This window comes from Glycine max, chromosome 15 (genome assembly GCF_000004515.6).
Source record: "Glycine max cultivar Williams 82 chromosome 15, Glycine_max_v4.0, whole genome shotgun sequence".
Taxonomy (NCBI): domain Eukaryota; kingdom Viridiplantae; phylum Streptophyta; class Magnoliopsida; order Fabales; family Fabaceae; genus Glycine; species Glycine max.
Window position 1 is genome coordinate 13,852,952 of NC_038251.2, and position 19,792 is coordinate 13,872,743.

The window sequence follows — 19,792 nt, forward strand, 5'->3', positions numbered from 1 at the left end:
CAAATCAATTAGTATAATGATGTTGAATATGTATTCTCAAGTTTAACTACAAGCATGTAATTACATTAAATATTTAGATAAAAAAAATTATAATTTCTATTGGTTTTATTTTACTCCAATAAAATTATTTTAGTTATAATATGATTGTAATTTTATACATTATAGAAGTAAAGGTGTATTTCTTTTAGAGAAAGAAACTTATTTGTTTGATTCATATAACAAAGTTAAAAATACAATATGAATTATGATAAAAAAAAAATATATGAGAATTAGCATACAAAAAATTAACACTTTGGTTAAGTTGTTGTCACACAATCACGCATTCATGAATCTGGATGTATAACAAAGATCAAGCAAATAGAATTTTAAAGACTTTTTCTTAAGTTGAATTTACTTAAATGATATATGAATCGTTTGATCTTCATAATATAATTCCCATTGTTTGATTATATGAATGCATGTTTTTTGGGACCTAGGAAATTCGGATCTATTAGAGGGTGTATTCCTAAATTTCTCAAAAAATATATATGTAAATATAGTGATTTTGATTGTTGTAAAATATTTTTTATTTGTGGTTTTTAAGAGATATTTTTCATTTGTGTTATGACATATATAAGGGTATATTTGATTTTCTTCTTTTCTGTTTTGTTTTAAAAACTGTTTTTTTAAAATAATTTCATCTTCTGCAATTAATTTGTCATCAAAGATCTTTTAAATTAAAAAAAATTAGGAGATATTTCTCATTTATCTTTTTTCTATTTTTGCCATCTAGCTAGTGTGAGTAACTAGGTGTTGCACGTGATGTGACAATATTTTTGGTGTAGGAATCTGTTTTACAAAAATGCTTACGTTATACTTAGTTTATTTTGGTGTTGTGATGTAATATTTTTGTAACAGGTGACAACTCTTAAAAAAACTTAGTAAGTATTTTAACATGTGACATAAAACTAAAAACATAACATGAACATGTGACAACTTTCAATAGAGCTACAAAAATATTATTAGCAAGAAAGGAAAAAAAAATAAAAGTTTGAACATTTGTGGAATGAAAATTGAGTAAATAAGTTGTGTAGTGATATTTTATATTGTTATGGTGTATATATTTTTATGTTTATTTTATCATTATAATTATATTTATAACTTATTATTTTATCCCTATGATTATCTTTACAAATCATCCATTAACTTCTATTATCTTTTTTTTATTTTGAAAAAATGATAAAAAATCATTAGTTATTATATATATATATATATATATATATATATATATATATATATATATATATATATTACTATTAATAAAAATAATTATTTTTTTTACACATTTCTTATTCTTAACTTACCTTTTAATATATATAATAGTTTTTATTTTCTTCATAAATCTTTAAAATATAACTGGTGTCATTTTCCCTAAAAAATATTATTATCACTGCATTTTTTAATTATTTTTTATTTTTATTTTTTAAAAATAAACATAGAGGCATGAAGTGTCTCTTTTTCAACTAATTATTATAAAGGAAATAATCTTATTTGGTGTCATCTTTCTTTTAGATGTATTTATCCTCAACTATTATAAATCACTACAACATTTTATTTTAACTTCTAATTACACTTACACATCTTTTAAAACATGTTACACTCAATTATATATATAGATAACTTTCAGTCTAAAAGTGGAGTGCTTCTTTCGAACTAGTATACAATAAAGTTATTAACTTTAAAATAAATACTCAAATTATAATAATGTTAATTTTCATTAATTGATAGTGTGAAAAATTATATACTACTGAAATACATAAAAATTGTACTTACAAATATTAGAGGAACTAAAACTAAAAACTAGATATGTTTAAGTGAATTTAAAATATATTTGATCACTTTTAATCGGTTCAACTAAAAATAAAATTAACTTAATTTTTATACTGTTGTGCCTTTTTAATTTAATCTCTACACATATAGCGCAATTTTTTTTATCGGTTCAACTAAAAATTATTATGCATTCAACTAAAAAGCAATTGGTTCCATCAAATAATAATAATTGGTTTTTGGAATGTAATGGTTGCCTTCGCTGTTTGTATTTTACGAATCTGAATCTTCCTTTTTCTCTTTTGATAAATATCTAAATATTTTTCTTTATTTAGAAAAAAAAAATCTGAGTTTTTTCTTTAAACGAATAGGAATATGTCGAACTGATATTAAAACAACAATTTTCTCTCTTTTATCCTTATTTGAATATTACTCGGTCAGCTGATAATTATATTTAAGTTTGATGAGATTATTTGCATATAATAAATTTTTTTTTAGATTAAACAATCGAATTTAAAAGAGTCTGGTTAATTGATCCAATTGACAGATTGTAAATTTTAAAAATTTAAACCCAAGTACTATTTTTCAAAAAAAACTAGACCAAATTAGATCCATGGCTCGTACCATGACATTACTTTTGTTGTTTGGCCAGTGTAATCCCCACAACAAAAAGTCGCTGAGAATAAGGAATTTATTGTTTGTGCTATTTTTAGGAATCTCAAAATTCAGTACCCAGCTCCCCAGCATGTGAGAATCGTCACGTGTCACATGTTAGTAGATATTTTTAGTCTAGGCAGGAAATATCTCATGCGTATTTAATTTAATAATTAAATGAAAGCATATCTAATGGGTCATGTTGACCAGTAATAACTAAAATATATTTTTTATCTCTATAAATATTAAAATATTTAAATTTTATTTTTATAAAAAATTTAGTATATTTTTTATTCTCATAAAATTGAAATATGATGTTTTTTTATTGCTTGAATATAGGTTCAGATAATTTAAAGCTATATCTCAAATCTTTTAACTTTTTACATCAGTGATAAATATAATTAATGTAGAATAATATTTTTCACGTAGATTATATTTATAACTAATATAAAAAAATTTTATTAAGACAATCAACAAATGTTCTTTCTCCTCCTTTTGATGACGATGTCCCACGAGTACGGCTAAACAACCAAAATCAAACAAAGTCACATGATTATGACACAAAACCATCAAATTTGTGAGCTAAACAATAAGATTCAACACCGAAACATACAAAAACTCAAAATTCTCTTCCAATTAATAGGTTCAAAAACTTAAAGAATCCATAAAATATGAACCACAAAAACAAAGCCAACAAGGGAGGAGAGGTGATCTTCGAGGTCTTCTTCACAACCATGGAAGGAGGTGGAGGAATGCTCTCAGATATTCACTAATCTACGAAGAAGGTCTTGCTTAGGTAATCGATTCAGATCTAGATCTTTGGAGAGGTTGTCCTTTTCGAAAAGCTTCTTGTGGAGGCGAGAGAAGAGACATAAAAGGTGATGATCATGGAGGTTATCTTTCGAGAAGACACTAGTATGGGTTTATTGGTATCATCAATAGAATCTTGTCGAGGAGGTCAAAATCCACCATTGAACCTGTGCCCTTCTCTACCAGACTCATCCATGGTCAAGAGAGAGAAAGGGTTGGAGCATTGACATGTGTTAATGTCCAATTGGCTAATGGACAAGCTTATTTGCATAGTCACCAACAACATAGGTTTGGATATAACCGAACCTAACTTTGGGTCAAAAATTGATACATTTCAATTTTTCAATGACGAAAAATATATCAAAAATTTTGTAGGGACGAATTCTGAACATTTTGATAATTTTGGGGAAAAAACATATTTTAGCCTTAAGGAATTAAAAATAGAAAATATTTAGTGAGAAAATTATAAGAGAACGTAAAAAAAATCATGGACAACTCAATTTTCGTCTTCCAATAAAAATATTTCTACTTTAAGTTCCTTAATTAGTGTCTTAAGCAAAATTATGAAGTTTGGTCCGGTCAGTAATCCAGTTGAAGTAGTGGGTCAATGGTCCAACCAATGGGTTGGTTCGGTTTGACCCGGTATATATTAAAAAAATCAAAATTATATATGTATATATTATATAAAGTATATAACTAATATTATTTGATTCGGAAAAAATTATTCATACTCCAAAATCCAAAATAAGAATTGAAGTATTAAAGTTGATAACGCAAGTTCACAAATAATAATTCAATAACACAATTACACAGGTCTCGGGTTTTTTTGGAGCCTTTTGGAGTATTTTTTATTTTTTTTTACACAAAACAGATTTTAAAAACCGTCCCAAGTTATCAGATTTATCCCAAACTAATCGGGTCTAGTTTGGTCTGATCGGGTCATCCCGAGCCAAATGCATGGCTAGTCCAATAATCAAACCGGACTGGTGATGCCACCGAGTCTGATCGAACCAGGTTTTTGAACTATTATCTTAAGAGCATTGGTTAACATTTTTCATATTTAATTTAATTATTGAATGATGGGAATATAAATTTTGAATAGAAAAATAAAAAAAATTAATAATTTGGTGTGAGTAATTATATTTTCATGTGCTTTTGTTGTGGGTGTTATATTTTCATGTGTGATAAAGATATTTTTCAATTAGCAGCCAAAATATAATTTCTTTTGAGATAAAAATATAACTAAAATGGAAACAATTTCTATACTTATAAAGACACTTTGATGGTAAAATCAATGATCTTCCCAAATATAGTCAATAAGAGTAATAAATGAGAATAAAGAGTATGTTACTTCAAGAATCTCACCATTTATGCACACATATTTATGGACTTAGGATCATTGGGAAAAAAAATGTAAATTATATTAAATCCAAAATGATACAATAATAAATGGGGCATACCCCGCAATTAAAGAAAATCAAAAGTCTCCTTAATACAAGAAGACCTATATCAAGATGCTAAAACAAATGCAACAGGTGCGCTTGTCTATACATAAGAAACTTAATCTTGCTAATAACCTCTATTACAGAAAATTGATAATCTTCAAAAATCAGCTTGTTCCTAGACAGCCAAATGCAGTAGACTGTAATTGTTATAGTCAGACAACGTAATTTTCCTTGAACACCTGATGTGGATCTGCCCCTAATTAAAGAGTCAGTAATGCGTTGTAAAGAAGTGAAACGTCTGCGGAAAGGAGCCAAATCACGAATGTGAGCCCAAACTTGGAGAGATTTCTTGCAAGAAAAGAACAAATGAGCATTTGACTCAGGCTCATTTGAACATAAAGGGCAGAGGGAACCCTTGTTCAAAAAAGCAACTTTGTCAAGAGTAAGCAGCCGATTCCTTTTAGCAAGCCACAAAATGAAAGACATTTTAGGGGGGATTGTTGGGTTCCATATAACAGAACACCAACTAACAGTAGGCTTGACACCTCTAATGTATTCATAGACTTTGCCAACAAGCAATTGTTCATTGGTGCTCCAAGATTGAATCCTCTTTTTGGCCTCTTCTGTACTTAGCTCTTTAGAGATAATAAAGTCCCTTATTTGAATGATTTTCTTTATCAAAACTGAATCTGATGAAGAAGTATTGTAATTCCACACATCGCTCCCTTTGAAATAGTAATAGTGAACCCACCAAACCCATAGAGAATCTTTCTTACAATGAAAGTCCCACAGGATACAGGAAAGAAGCGCAAGGTTCCAGTCCTTGAGATTAAAAAGGCCTAAACCCCCTTCTTTTTTCGGAGAACAAACTACTGACCAAGCAACCAAGGGCTTGTTTTTGCCAATATCCGCTTTGCCCCACAGAAAATTACGACACGAAGCGTTGATCCGGTCCAGAACAGATTACGGCAAAGGAAAAATCCCCATCCAGAAATTCACAATTCCTTGAATAACCGCTCTGATCAACTCTAACTTACCTGCATAAGATAAAGACTTTATTCCATCCCTGAATCAGACCAGTAATCTTGGAAAGCAAGGGAGCATAATGACATACATTTAATCTAGATGATAAAAGGGGAACATCCAAGTATCTGAAAGGGAAGTCACCCAAGCTAAATCCAGTAAGCTGCTGAATATGAGAAAGCTCATGAGGCCTAATACCGGCTGAGTATATGGAAGATTTATCAGAGCTGATGGAAAGTCCTGAAACCCTACAGAAGTGCTGAAGCTTGGCAAACATAGTTGACACAGAAGGGATATCTCCTCTAGATATAAGCATAATATCATCTACAAAAGCCAAATGAGATAGTTGAATACTTGCACAGTTGGGATGAAATTTAAAATTGGCATCATCCTTGAGGCTGCTCATATCTCTGGAAAAGTACTCCAAACAGAGCACAAACAGATAAGGGGAGAGAGGATCCCCTTGTCTAAGACCCCGCTGCCCTTTGAAGTGACCATAAATGGATCCATTGACTGCCACACTAAAGGAAGTGGAAGAAACACATTCCATGATCCAAGTACAGAACTGGGTTGGGAAGCCAATGGACTTAAGCATCCAATCCAAGAATTCCCAGGAAATGGAATCATAAGCTTTATGCAAGTCAATTTTCAGGAGGCATCTCGGAGAGGATCTTTTCCGGGCATATTTGCGCAAAATCTCTTGAACTAGGAAGATGTTGTCCATCCTCTTTCTGTTCTTAATGAAAGCAGTTTGAGTTTCCCCAATAATAGTCTCAAGCACTGGGGCTATGCGGTTGGCCAGAATTTTAGATACAATCTTGTATAACAAATTACAACAAGATATGGGTCTAAAATGGTTAACCTGGGAGGCCTGATCATGCTTAGGAATAAGCGCAATAATAGCATGGTTGAGTTGCTTTAGAATTTTTCCAGTTGTAAAGAATTCATTAACCGCTGCAAAGATATCATCACCAATGATATTCCAAGCCTTCTTGAAGAATAAAACATTGAAACCATCTGGCCCAGGAGCTTTGTTATTATCCATCACAGAAATAACGTTCCAAACCTCTTGCTTAGAAGTAGGACAAAGTAAGGCCGCAAAGCAATCGGTGGGAACCTTAGGACCCCTATTGCAGATCAAAATGGATGGAGTTTGGGTCAGCTCATGAGCACTAAACAAATTCCTAAAGTGATTCACAAAAGCAAGGGCAATTTCATCTTGGGAGGAAGTGTTATGTCCATCCTCTAGCCTTATGGCAGCAATAAATCGACTGTGTCTGTTGCGCTTAATTAAAGCATGAAAGAATTTGGAGCATTTATCAGCCTGCAGGAGATATTTGTTTTTGATGAGCTGAGCAAATTTCATAGACTCCGCTTTTCTAAGCATAATGGTCTGCCCTCTAGTGCAGTTTGCCAGAGCAAGAAGGGAAGGATCCTGAGGATTTTGCTTTAGAGAATTAAGCACACTGTTATATTCAGCCTCAGCTAGCTCTACTCGGTTGGAGATGTTGCTGAACTCCTGCTTAAAAAGATTCTTCAAGGGAGCTTTAAGAGCTTTCAATTTCTTACAGACCTTGAACATGCTACAGCCATGAATATTTTGCTTCCAGACATCTGCAACAATTCTTAAGAAATTTGGATGATCCACAATAGCATTGTTGAATTTAAATGGAGAATTACCTCTAGGCACTACCAACTCAGTGGTGACAACTAGAGGAGTATGGTCTGAGATAGAAATAAACTCCATAAATTCACAAACAGAATTGTTAGTGCTTAGCTCTACTGAGTGTTTAAAAGATTGGCTAAGATTTTGTTAAAACATAAGCACTTAGACAATGAAGGAAAGCTGGAGTTGCTGCACATGATGTCCAACGTTATGTCAAGGAATAAGATCGGGCTGCACAATGCACAAGGCAAGATAAAATGTCAAATGAAGAATTGAAGCTGCAGGATCCACGATGTCGGATACAATGTCCAGGACATCCTGCCCGAAAATACTGGAGTTGCTGCACAATGCACAAGGCAAGATAAAATGTCAAATGAAGAATTGAAGCTGCAGGATCCACGATGTCGGACACGATGTCCTGACATCCGGCCCGAAAATACTGGACACATAAATCTGTTATATCTTTAACAGATTAATGTGCAGTTAGCAACAGATTTGGCGATCTATCTTTAGGAACGAATTAAAAGATAATTAAAGTTCGAATTACAAACTTGAATAGTTCGTTCAGGGATTAAAGATTAAAGATAAAAACTAAAAGATCAAACTTGATCTTTTAGATCTTTAAGTGCAGATTTTCAGGAAAATGATAGATCTCATCCAGCACAAGTAGTTGCAGCCCAGATACGCACACTGCTATATAAACATGAAGGCTGCACGGGTTTTGTACCAAGTCCGGGATTGAAGAGTTATTTTGTGAGTTTTGGGACTTAAGTGTTTTGTGAGCCACCTTGATGGTACCCTAACATCAAGTGTTGGACCTAAGTGTGTAGAGTTGATCTCTTGTGTGTAGAGTTGATCTCTAGTGTGTAGAGTTGATCTCTTTTGTTCAGAGAGCAATCTCTGGTGTGTCTTTGATTTATTTGTAAACACAGGAGTGTGATTGAGAGGGAGTGAGAGGGGTTCTCATATCTAAGAGTGGCTCTTAGGTAAAGGTCGCACGGGTAGTGGTTAGGTGAGAAGGTTGTAAACAGTGGCTGTTAGACCTTGAACTAACACTATTTTAGTGGATTTCCTCCCTGGCTTGGTAGCCCCCAGATGTAGGTGAGGTTGCACCGAACTGGGTTAACAATTCTCTTGTGTTATTTACTTGTTTAATCTGTTCATACTCCCAAATATAATCTGCATGTTCTGAAGCGTGATGTCGTGACATCCGGTACGACATCTGTCCACAGTATCAGAATTTCAATTGGTATCAGAGCAGGCACTCGAATTCACTGAGTGAGATCTAGGGAGATAAATTCTGATGAACATGGAGAAAGAAGGAGGACCAGTGAACAGACCACCAATTCTGGATGGAACCAACTATGAATACTGGAAAGCAAGGATGGTGGCCTTCCTCAAATCACTGGATAGCAGAACCTGGAAAGCTGTCATCAAAGGCTGGGAACATCCCAAGATGCTGGACACAGAAGGAAAGCCCACTGATGAATTGAAGCCAGAAGAAGACTGGACAAAAGAAGAAGACGAATTGGCACTTGGAAACTCCAAAGCCTTGAATGCTCTATTCAATGGAGTTGACAAGAATATCTTCAGACTGATCAACACATGCACAGTGGCCAAAGATGCATGGGAGATCCTGAAAACCACTCATGAAGGAACCTCCAAAGTGAAGATGTCCAGATTGCAACTCTTGGCTACAAAATTCGAAAATCTGAAGATGAAGGAGGAAGAATGTATTCATGACTTCCACATGAACATTCTTGAAATTGCCAATGCTTGCACTGCCTTGGGAGAGAGAATGACAGATGAAAAGCTGGTGAGAAAGATCCTCAGATCCTTGCCTAAGAAATTTGACATGAAAGTCACTGCAATAGAGGAGGCCCAAGACATTTGCAACATGAGAGTAGATGAACTCATTGGTTCCCTTCAAACCTTTGAGCTAGGACTCTCGGATAGGGCTGAAAAGAAGAGCAAGAATCTGGCTTTCGTGTCCAATGATGAAGGAGAAGAAGATGAGTATGACCTGGATACTGATGAAGGTCTGACTAAGGCAGTTGTGCTCCTTGGAAAGCAGTTCAACAAAGTGCTGAACAGAATGGACAGGAGGCAGAAACCACATGTCCAGAACATCCCTTTCGACATCAGGAAAGGTAGTAAATACCAGAAAAGGTCAGATGAAAAGCCCAGTCACAGCAAAGGAATTCAATGCCATGGGTGTGAAGGCTATGGACACATCATAGCTGAATGTCCCACTCATCTCAAGAAGCAGAGGAAAGGACTTTCTGTATGTCGGTCTGATGATACAGAGAGTGAACAAGAAAGTGATTCTGACAGAGATGTAAATGCACTCACTGGGAGATTTGAGTCTGCTGAAGATTCAAGTGATACAGATAGTGAAATCACTTTTGATGAGCTTGCTATATCCTATAGAAAACTATGCATCAAAAGTGAGAAGATCCTTCAGCAAGAAGCACAACTGAAGAAGGTCATTGCAGATCTGGAGGCTGAGAAGGAGGCACATGAAGAGGAGATCTCTGAGCTTAAAGGAGAAGTTGGTTTTCTGAACTCTAAACTGGAAAACATGACAAAATCAATAAAGATGCTGAATAAAGGCTCAGATACGCTTGATGAGGTGCTACAGCTTGGAAAGAATGTTGGAAACCAGAGAGGACTTGGGTTTAAATCTGCTGGCAGAATAACCATGACAGAATTTGTTCCTGCCAAAAACAGCACTGGAGCCACGATGTCACAACATCGGTCTCGACATCATGGAACGCAGCAGAAAAAGAGTAAAAGAAGGAAAAGAAAGAAGTGGAGGTGTCACTACTGTGGCAAGTATGGTCACATAAAGCCCTTTTGCTATCATCTACATGGCCATCCACATCATGGAACTCAAAGTAGCAACAGCAGAAAGAAGATGATGTGGGTTCCAAAACACAAGATTGTCAGTCTTGTTGTTCATACTTCACTTAGAGCATCAGCTAAGGAAGATTGGTACCTAGATAGCGGCTGTTCCAGACACATGACAGGAGTTAAAGAATTCCTGGTGAACATTGAGCCCTGCTCCACTAGCTATGTGACATTTGGAGATGGCTCTAAAGGAAAGATCATTGGAATGGGAAAGCTAGTTCATGATGGACTTCCTAGTCTGAACAAAGTACTACTGGTGAAGGGACTGACTGCAAACCTGATCAGCATCAGTCAGCTGTGTGATGAAGGATTCAATGTAAACTTCACAAAGTCAGAATGCTTGGTGACAAATGAGAAGAGTGAAGTTCTAATGAAGGGCAGCAGATCAAAGGACAACTGTTACCTATGGACACCTCAAGAAACCAGTTACTCCTCCACATGTCTATCCTCCAAAGAAGATGAAGTCAGAATATGGCATCAAAGATTTGGACATCTGCACTTAAGAGGCTTGAAGAAAATCATTGACAAAGGTGCTGTTAGAGGCATTCCCAATCTGAAAATAGAAGAAGGCAGAATCTGTGGTGAATGTCAGATTGGAAAGCAAGTCAAGATGTCCCACCAGAAGCTTCAACATCAGACCACTTCCAGGGTGCTGGAACTACTTCACATGGACTTGATGGGGCCTATGCAAGTTGAAAGCCTTGGAGGAAAGAGGTATGCCTATGTTGTTGTGGATGATTTCTCCAGATTTACCTGGGTCAACTTTATCAGAGAAAAATCAGACACCTTTGAAGTATTCAAGGAGTTGAGTCTAAGGCTTCAAAGAGAAAAAGACTGTGTCATCAAGAGAATCAGGAGTGACCATGGCAGAGAGTTTGAAAACAGCAGGTTTACTGAATTCTGCACATCTGAAGGCATCACTCATGAGTTCTCTGCAGCCATTACACCACAACAGAATGGCATAGTTGAGAGGAAAAACAGGACTTTGCAAGAGGCTGCTAGGGTCATGCTTCATGCCAAAGAACTTCCCTATAATCTCTGGGCTAAAGCCATGAACACAGCATGCTACATCCACAACAGAGTCACACTGAGAAGAGGGACTCCAACCACACTGTATGAAATCTGGAAAGGGAGGAAGCCAACTGTCAAGCACTTCCACATCTTTGGAAGTCCATGTTACATTTTGGCAGATAGAGAGCAAAGGAGAAAGATGGATCCCAAGAGTGATGCAGGAATATTCCTGGGATACTCTACAAACAGCAGAGCATATAGAGTATTCAATTCCAGAACCAGAACTGTGATGGAATCCATCAATGTGGTTGTTGATGATCTAACTCCAGCAAGAAAGAAGGATGTCGAAGAAGATGTCAGAACATCGGGAGACAATGTAGCAGATACAGCTAAAAGTGCAGAAAATGCAGAAAACTCTGATTCTGCTACAGATGAATCAAACATCAACCAACCTGACAAGAGACCTTCCATTAGAATCCAGAAGATGCACCCCAAGGAGCTGATTATAGGAGATCCAAACAGAGGGGTCACTACAAGATCAAGGGTATAGGAAGGGAGGAATTGACAAGACTCTCTTTGTCAAACAAGATGCTGATAACTTGATGATAGCACAGATATATGTTGATGACATTGTGTTTGGAGGGATGTCGAATGAGATGCTTCGACATTTTTTCCAACAGATGCAATCTGAATTTGAGATGAGTCTTGTTGGAGAGCTGACTTATTTTCTGGGACTCCAAGTGAAGCAGATGGAAGACTCCATATTCCTCTCACAAAGCAAGTATGCAAAGAACATTGTCAAGAAGTTTGGGATGGAGAATGCCAGCCATAAAAGAACACCTGCACCTACTCACTTGAAGCTGTCAAAAGATGAAGCTGGCACCAGTGTTGATCAAAGTCTGTACAGAAGCATGATTGGGAGCTTACTATATTTAACAGCTAGCAGACCTGACATCACCTATGCAGTAGGTGTTTGTGCAAGATATCAAGCCAATCCCAAGATAAGTCACTTGAATCAAGTAAAGAGAATTCTGAAATATGTAAATGGCACCAGTGACTATGGGATTATGTACTGTCATTGTTCAGATTCAATGCTGGTTGGGTACTGTAATGCTGATTGGGCTGGAAGTGCAGATGACAGAAAAAGCACTTCTGGTGGATGCTTCTATCTGGGCAACAATCTTATTTCATGGTTCAGCAAGAAGCAGAACTGTGTGTCCCTATCTACTGCAGAAGCAGAGTATATTGCAGCAGGAAGCAGCTGTTCACAACTAGTTTGGATGAAGCAGATGCTCAAGGAGTACAATGTCGAACAAGATGTCATGACATTGTACTGTGACAACTTGAGTGCTATTAATATTTCTAAAAATCCTGTTCAACACAGCAGAACCAAGCACATTGACATTAGACATCACTATATTAGAGAGCTTGTTGATGATAAAGTTATCACACTGGAGCATGTTGACACTGAGGAACAAATAGCAGATATTTTCACAAAGGCATTGGATGCAAAACAGTTTGAAAAACTGAGGGGCAAGCTGGGCATTTGTCTGCTAGAGGAATTATAGCAGCTACTGCTATCTGAACGTGCTCAAACGTCTCACTTAACATTAATAGCACGTTCACTACTGAGCCAAAACAAATTCGACCGTTGCTTCACACGTCCCTCTACATTCCTCATTCAAACTTATATTTTCGTGGTAATCTCGTTTTCAGCATTCCCCAACAGCTCTCAGAAATTTACGAAATCATTCCAAAGGCTCTGCATTTCCATGGCTACCTCACCAAAAGAAACTTCAGCTCCTGGTTCACCCTCTGTACCATCATCTCCATCATCCACCAAAGCACCATCAAACCAGGAACGACCTGAATTCAATATCCAGCCCATACAAATGATTCCTGGTTCAGCCCCTGTTCCTGAAAAACTGGTCCCCAAAAGACAACAGGGAGTGAAGATTTCTGAAAACCCTAGCCCTGCAACAAGTCCTAGGGAAGTAGACCCGGAGATGGATAAGAAGATCCGCAGTATTGTGAGTAGCATTTTGAAAAATGCTTCTGTCCCTGATGCTGATGAAGATGTTCCAACATCTTCCACCCCAAATGTTTAAGTCCTCTCTTCCTCCAGCAAAGAGAGATCAACAGAGGAAGATGATCAAGCCACAGAGGAGACCCCTGCACCACGGGCACCAGAACCTGCTCCAGGTGACCTCATTGACCTAGAAGAAGTAGAATCTGATGAGGAACCCATTGCCAACAAGTTGGCACCTGGCATTGCAGAAAGACTACAAAGCCGAAAGGGAAAAACCCCCATCAAGAGGTCTGGACGAATCAAAACTATGGCACAGAAGAAGAGCACTCCAATCACTCCTACCACATCCAGACGGAGCAAAGTTGCAATCCCTTCCAAGAAGAGGAAAGAAATTTCCTCATCTGATTCTGATGATGATGTCGAACTAGATGTTCCCGACATCAAGAGGGCCAAGACATCAGGGAAAAAGGTGCCTGGAAATGTCCCTGATGCACCATTGGACAACATCTCATTCCACTCCATTGGCAATGTTGAAAGGTGGAAATTTGTGTATCAACGCAGACTTGCCTTGGAAAGAGAACTGGGAAGAGATGCCTTGGATTGCAAGGAGATCATGGACCTCATCAAGGCTGCTGGACTGCTGAAAACTGTCACCAAGTTGGGAGATTGCTATGAAAGTTTAGTCAGGGAATTCATTGTCAACATTCCCTCTGACATAACAAACAGAAAGAGTGATGAGTATCAGAAAGTGTTTGTCAGAGGAAAGTGTGTTAGATTCTCCCCTGCTGTAATAAACAAATACCTGGGCAGACCAACTGAAGGAGTGGTGGATATTGATGTTTCTGAGCATCAAATTGCCAAGGAAATCACTGCCAAACAAGTCCAGCACTGGCCGAAGAAAGGGAAGCTTTCTGCAGGGAAGCTAAGTGTGAAGTATGCAATCCTGCACAGGATTGGCGCTGCAAACTGGGTACCCACCAATCATACTTCCACTGTTGCCACAGGTTTGGGTAAATTTCTGTATGCTGTTAGAACCAAGTCCAAATTTAATTTTGGAAACTATATTTTTGATCAAACTGTTAAGCATTCAGAATCTTTTGCTGTCAAATTACCCATTGCCTTCCCAACTGTATTGTGTGGCATTATGTTGAGTCAACATCCCAATATTTTAAACAACATTGACTCTGTGATGAAGAGAGAATCGGCTCTGTCCCTGCATTACAAACTGTTTGAGGGGACACATGTCCCAGACATTGTCTCGACATCAGGGAAAGCTGCTGCTTCAGGTGCTGTGTCCAAGGATGCTTTGATTGCTGAACTCAAGGACACATGCAAGGTGCTGGAAGCAACCATCAAAGCCACCACAGAGAAGAAAATGGAGTTGGAACGCCTGATCAAAAGACTCTCAGACAGTGGCATTGATGATGGTGAAGCTGCTGAGGAAGAAGAAGAAGCAGCTGAGGAAAAAGAAGAAGCAGCTGAGGAAGAGGAAGATGCAGCAGAGGATACTGAATCAGATGATGATGATTCTGAAGCCACCCCATGACCATCAGACCTTTATTTTTGCTTTTTACTATTACTAGCTATAGGGGCATGTCCCTTTGAACAATTGATTGCTATTGGTCTGTAATATTTGCATGCATTCTACTTTTGTCAAATTCTGTCTAAAAAGGGGGAGTAATAGTATTAATAGTATTATGCATGATTTATGATTCTGAGTAATAGGACTCTATGTATGCAATAGTAGTCATGATGTATGATTTTGAGTAGTAGGATACGGTGGTGTATGCATGATTCATGATTTTGAGGGGGAGTTGTATGATACGATGTATGCATGATTCATGATTTTGAGGGGGAGACTGCTGCTGCTGATGATGACTGATGTAAGCTACTAGTAGCTGATAGAAGATACTGCAGTAAGAGCATGGAGACAGGGGGAGCAGAAAGCTGATGTCACATGAGATGTCTTGACATCCTGGAAAAGACTAGTAGCTGATAGAAGATACTGCAGTAAGAGCATGGAGACAGGGGGAGCAGAAAGCTGATGTCACATGAGATGTCTTGACATCCTGGAAACGACTTGCAACTTGCAGAATTTTGCTGTTACCACTACAGATACCGCTGTGCTTGATTACTTTGATAATGAAAGTTGCTGATCCCACTTGCATAACTGCTCGTACCTGCTCAGGAAGTGTCTAAGTATGTTTTAGACAAAATTTGCCAAAGGGGGAGATTGTTAGTGCTTAGCTCTACTGAGTGTTTAAAAGATTGGCTAAGATTTTGTTAAAACATAAGCACTTAGACAATGAAGGAAAGCTGGAGTTGCTGCACATGATGTCCAACGTTATGTCAAGGAATAAGATCGGGCTGCACAATGCACAAGGCAAGATAAAATGTCAAATGAAGAATTGAAGCTGCAGGATCCACGATGTCGGATACAATGTCCAGGACATCCTGCCCGAAAATACTGGAGTTGCTGCACAATGCACAAGGCAAGATAAAATGTCAAATGAAGAATTGAAGCTGCAGGATCCATGATGTCGGACACGATGTCCTGACATCCGGCCCGAAAATACTGGACACATAAATCTGTTATATCTTTAACAGATTAATGTGCAGTTAGCAACAGATTTGGCGATCTATCTTTAGGAACGAATTAAAAGATAATTAAAGTTCGAATTACAAACTTGAATAGTTCGTTCAGGGATTAAAGATTAAAGATAAAAACTAAAAGATCAAACTTGATCTTTTAGATCTTTAAGTGCAGATTTTCAGGAAAATGATAGATCTCATCCAGCACAAGTAGTTGCAGCCCAGATACGCACACTGCTATATAAACATGAAGGCTGCACGGGTTTTGTACCAAGTCCGGGATTGAAGAGTTATTTTGTGAGTTTTGGGACTTAAGTGTTTTGTGAGCCACCTTGATGGTACCCTAACATCAAGTGTTGGACCTAAGTGTGTAGAGTTGATCTCTTGTGTGTAGAGTTGATCTCTAGTGTGTAGAGTTGATCTCTTTTGTTCAGAGAGCAATCTCTGGTGTGTTTTTGATTTGATTGTAAACACGGGAGTGTGATTGAGAGGGAGTGAGAGGGGTTCTCATATCTAAGAGTGGCTCTTAGGTAGAGGTCGCACGGGTAGTGGTTAGGTGAGAAGGTTGTAAACAGTGACTGTTAGACCTTGAACTAACACTATTTTAGTGGATTTCCTCCCTGGCTTGGTAGCCCCCAGATGTAGGTGAGGTTGCACCGAACTGGGTTAACAATTCTCTTGTGTTATTTACTTGTTTAATCTGTTCATACTCCCAAATATAATCTGCATGTTCTGAAGCGTGATGTCGTGACATCCGGTACGACATCTGTCCACAGTATCAGAATTTCAAGAATTTTCAAAGGAATTGAACCAGGTCTGGTTACATAAAGCTCTGTCCAGTTTGCTCCACACCCTGCCATTGGTCCACGTGTACAAGGGGCCATGAGTGTTGATGCTCCCCAACCCCAGGTCAGAATAGCAATCAACAAAATCTTGCAACTCATAAGCATTGGGCTCAGCTCCATTGAAACGGTCGGTGGGAGACAGAATGGAGTTGAAGTCACCAATGAGGAGCCAGGGGCAATTCATATTAGCATTGATACTATTCAGATTTATCCAAAGAGATCTTCTTGCCATAATGGAGTGAAGACCATAAATGAATGAAACCTGAAGGCGCTTGGCAGTGGTTTTACAATCAATAGCACAATGAATCAATTGGGCATTTGACTCCAAAACAGAAAGATGAATCTTATCCTGCTTCCAGAGGATAAGAATTCTGCCAGCATTATGAGAAGCGAAGTTATGGGTGAAGTGCCAGTCACTAAACTTTCTTCTTATGATTTCCTCAACTGAAGCCTCATTCAACTTTGTTTCCAACACAACCATGACGTTAATTTCCTTGCAGCGAAGGAAGTTTTGCATCGCATGATGCTTCAGAGGCAAATTAAAGCCTCTGATGTTCCAAGAGGCAATGATCATGGATTCGGATGGGAGGAAGCCTCCTCGACCCTAGTTATAGCTTTATGATTTCTTCCTCTTTGGACATCAACTTGCATATCCTCAATACGGGTTGTCTTTATGAGTGACACTTTTTTACCTTTTTTTTGGTGTTTTGTTTTCACCTGAACAAACCCCTCTTCTATAGGATCATCCAACTCAGTGTTCCCTATTTCTTTGAGGTCAGAAGAATTCTGAAGGACAGGAACATGATTTGCAACCAGAACATGTTTTCTGTGATGAGGGACAGACATATTAGTCTGGATATTCTTTGGATTATCAGAGGGGCCTGCTGTATTGGTATGTGGGGGCATTGCTGAATCACCCACTTGTGACTGATCCAAGGTGGGGCAGGCTGTGATGAGAACATGCTTGTTTGCAGTGACAGCTTTACAATTAGTGAGGCGGTGCCCAATCATCTTGCAGTGAGTGCAAAAAGAAGGTCTATTTTCATACTCAATCTTTTGCACAAAAGTCTTCCTTGTAGGAAGTCTAAATCGCACTTCATCGATGAGCTCCAAAGAAGCATCAACCTCAACTAAAGCTCTAGCAAAAGAAATAGACCCCTTAGAAGCAGTAAGATGGTCAGATCGAATGGGCGAACCAATCTTGGACAGGATTTTCCCTAAGGCTTGAGGATTCCAAAGCTCCAGAGGTAGATTTTTGAGTTTAACCCAGACAGGGATCTTGCTGAGCTCCTCATTGCCAAAGTCAAAGAATGTTGGCATAACCTTCAGCAGAAGGGGTCTTTGAAATATGAAATAAGGGCCTGCAGAGAGGACTTGGTTCAGATCATCCTCAGACTCAAATTTAAACACCAGCCAACCACTTTCATGAGCTGAGTATGAAAACTTGACTCCCCATTTTTGGCAACAATCCAGCAGAGCTTTCTTTCCTGGGAATCGACCAGCCACATAGCCAATAAGGCTATGTCCCCAAGCCTCTTCCAGGGGTTGCAAATATGTTTCTTCCAACAACACTTCATCATCAGAGGGTGGAGGGGAGAACTTCATTCCAAAACCTTTGGAAGGACTTCTGTTATCTTTGAATAGATTAACCCAAGGAGTGGGAGCCTTATTGTCGTCTAACTGTGGTGATGACTTAGAGCCACAGGAGTGAGATGAATCATCATCAGTGGTTGAATCATTGTCCCCTAAGGTGCAAGAAACCTCTGGGGAAGATTCAGATTCAACACTGCATTCCGACAAATTATCAAACACTTGGTGTGCGACATCATCAGTTTTTGCAGAACTTGTCCCTGTCTTTTTTACGAGCACCTTGCCTACAAGGTTATCCTGTGAAGCAGTATAAGCATTCTGATTTGCTTGGACAACATCCAAGCAACCAGCCAGACCAGAAGTAGCAGATGTTTGGGATTTACCTGAACTTGAGGTAGTACCCTTCACCATAATTTGCTTTGCAGCTGAGTGCGATTGACGACCCTTGTTCTTCCCCATCAAGAGCAGTTCAAACTGGCAACTATTTCATAGCCCAAGATGAGAAAAAGTGATAGAGCACGCGATTGGAAAAAACAAGGAAAACTTTAGAGACCGAGGCAGTTAAAACTCCCTAAGATCAAAGAAGGAACCCCAACGTTTGTAGAGAGCAAAAACCCACTCCGTTGGTGGCCAAGCCACTGGGCAACACCCAAGGACGGAAGGAACCTAGGTTATGCTTTCTTTTCCAGAGAGAGGATACGTTTATGGACCTAGGATCATTAGTCTTACATCTCATGTTAGTGGGAATGCTAATTCATAGTTACATGTTAATAAGGTCTTGATGATTATTACTTTTACCTAAACTTCCTCCCTTAATTTTTTGCATAGTTGATTTGTATCTCATCATATATCTAAGTGGTATTTGGCTATGGTCACAGGGGGTATTTGGCTATGGATAAAGGGGATCAACTAAGAGCAAGGAATGTTTGATCATAGTGAAAGGGGTACTTGGCCATGGCCAAGGAATGTCTGGCTTATGACTTGAGGATATCAATTATGCTTAAGAAGTGTCTGGTCGAGGCCAAGGGGTGTCCGACTACGATCAGGGGATGTGCGACCATGGTTGAGGGGTGTCATCCATAGTTAAGAGGTGTAACTATGACTTAGGGGGTGCTCAACCATGTTTGAGGGGGTATCCGACTAGGGACACAAGGTGTTGACCATAGTCAAAAGGTGAGACTATGACCTAAGGGGTGTTTGGCCATGTTCGAGGGGTATTTGAGCATGATAAGATATTAAGTCTCGGGTGTTAATTTACAATATAATCAAGGGATATCTATCTATATGGCTACACATGCTCCCGAAGCCTTGAGTCCTATAGAGTATGAAGAGAGTTATCTTTGGATCAAGAAGCCAATGTTTTAATGCAATGTTTTATGATTGATGGGTATTGGGTTTGATGATTAGATAT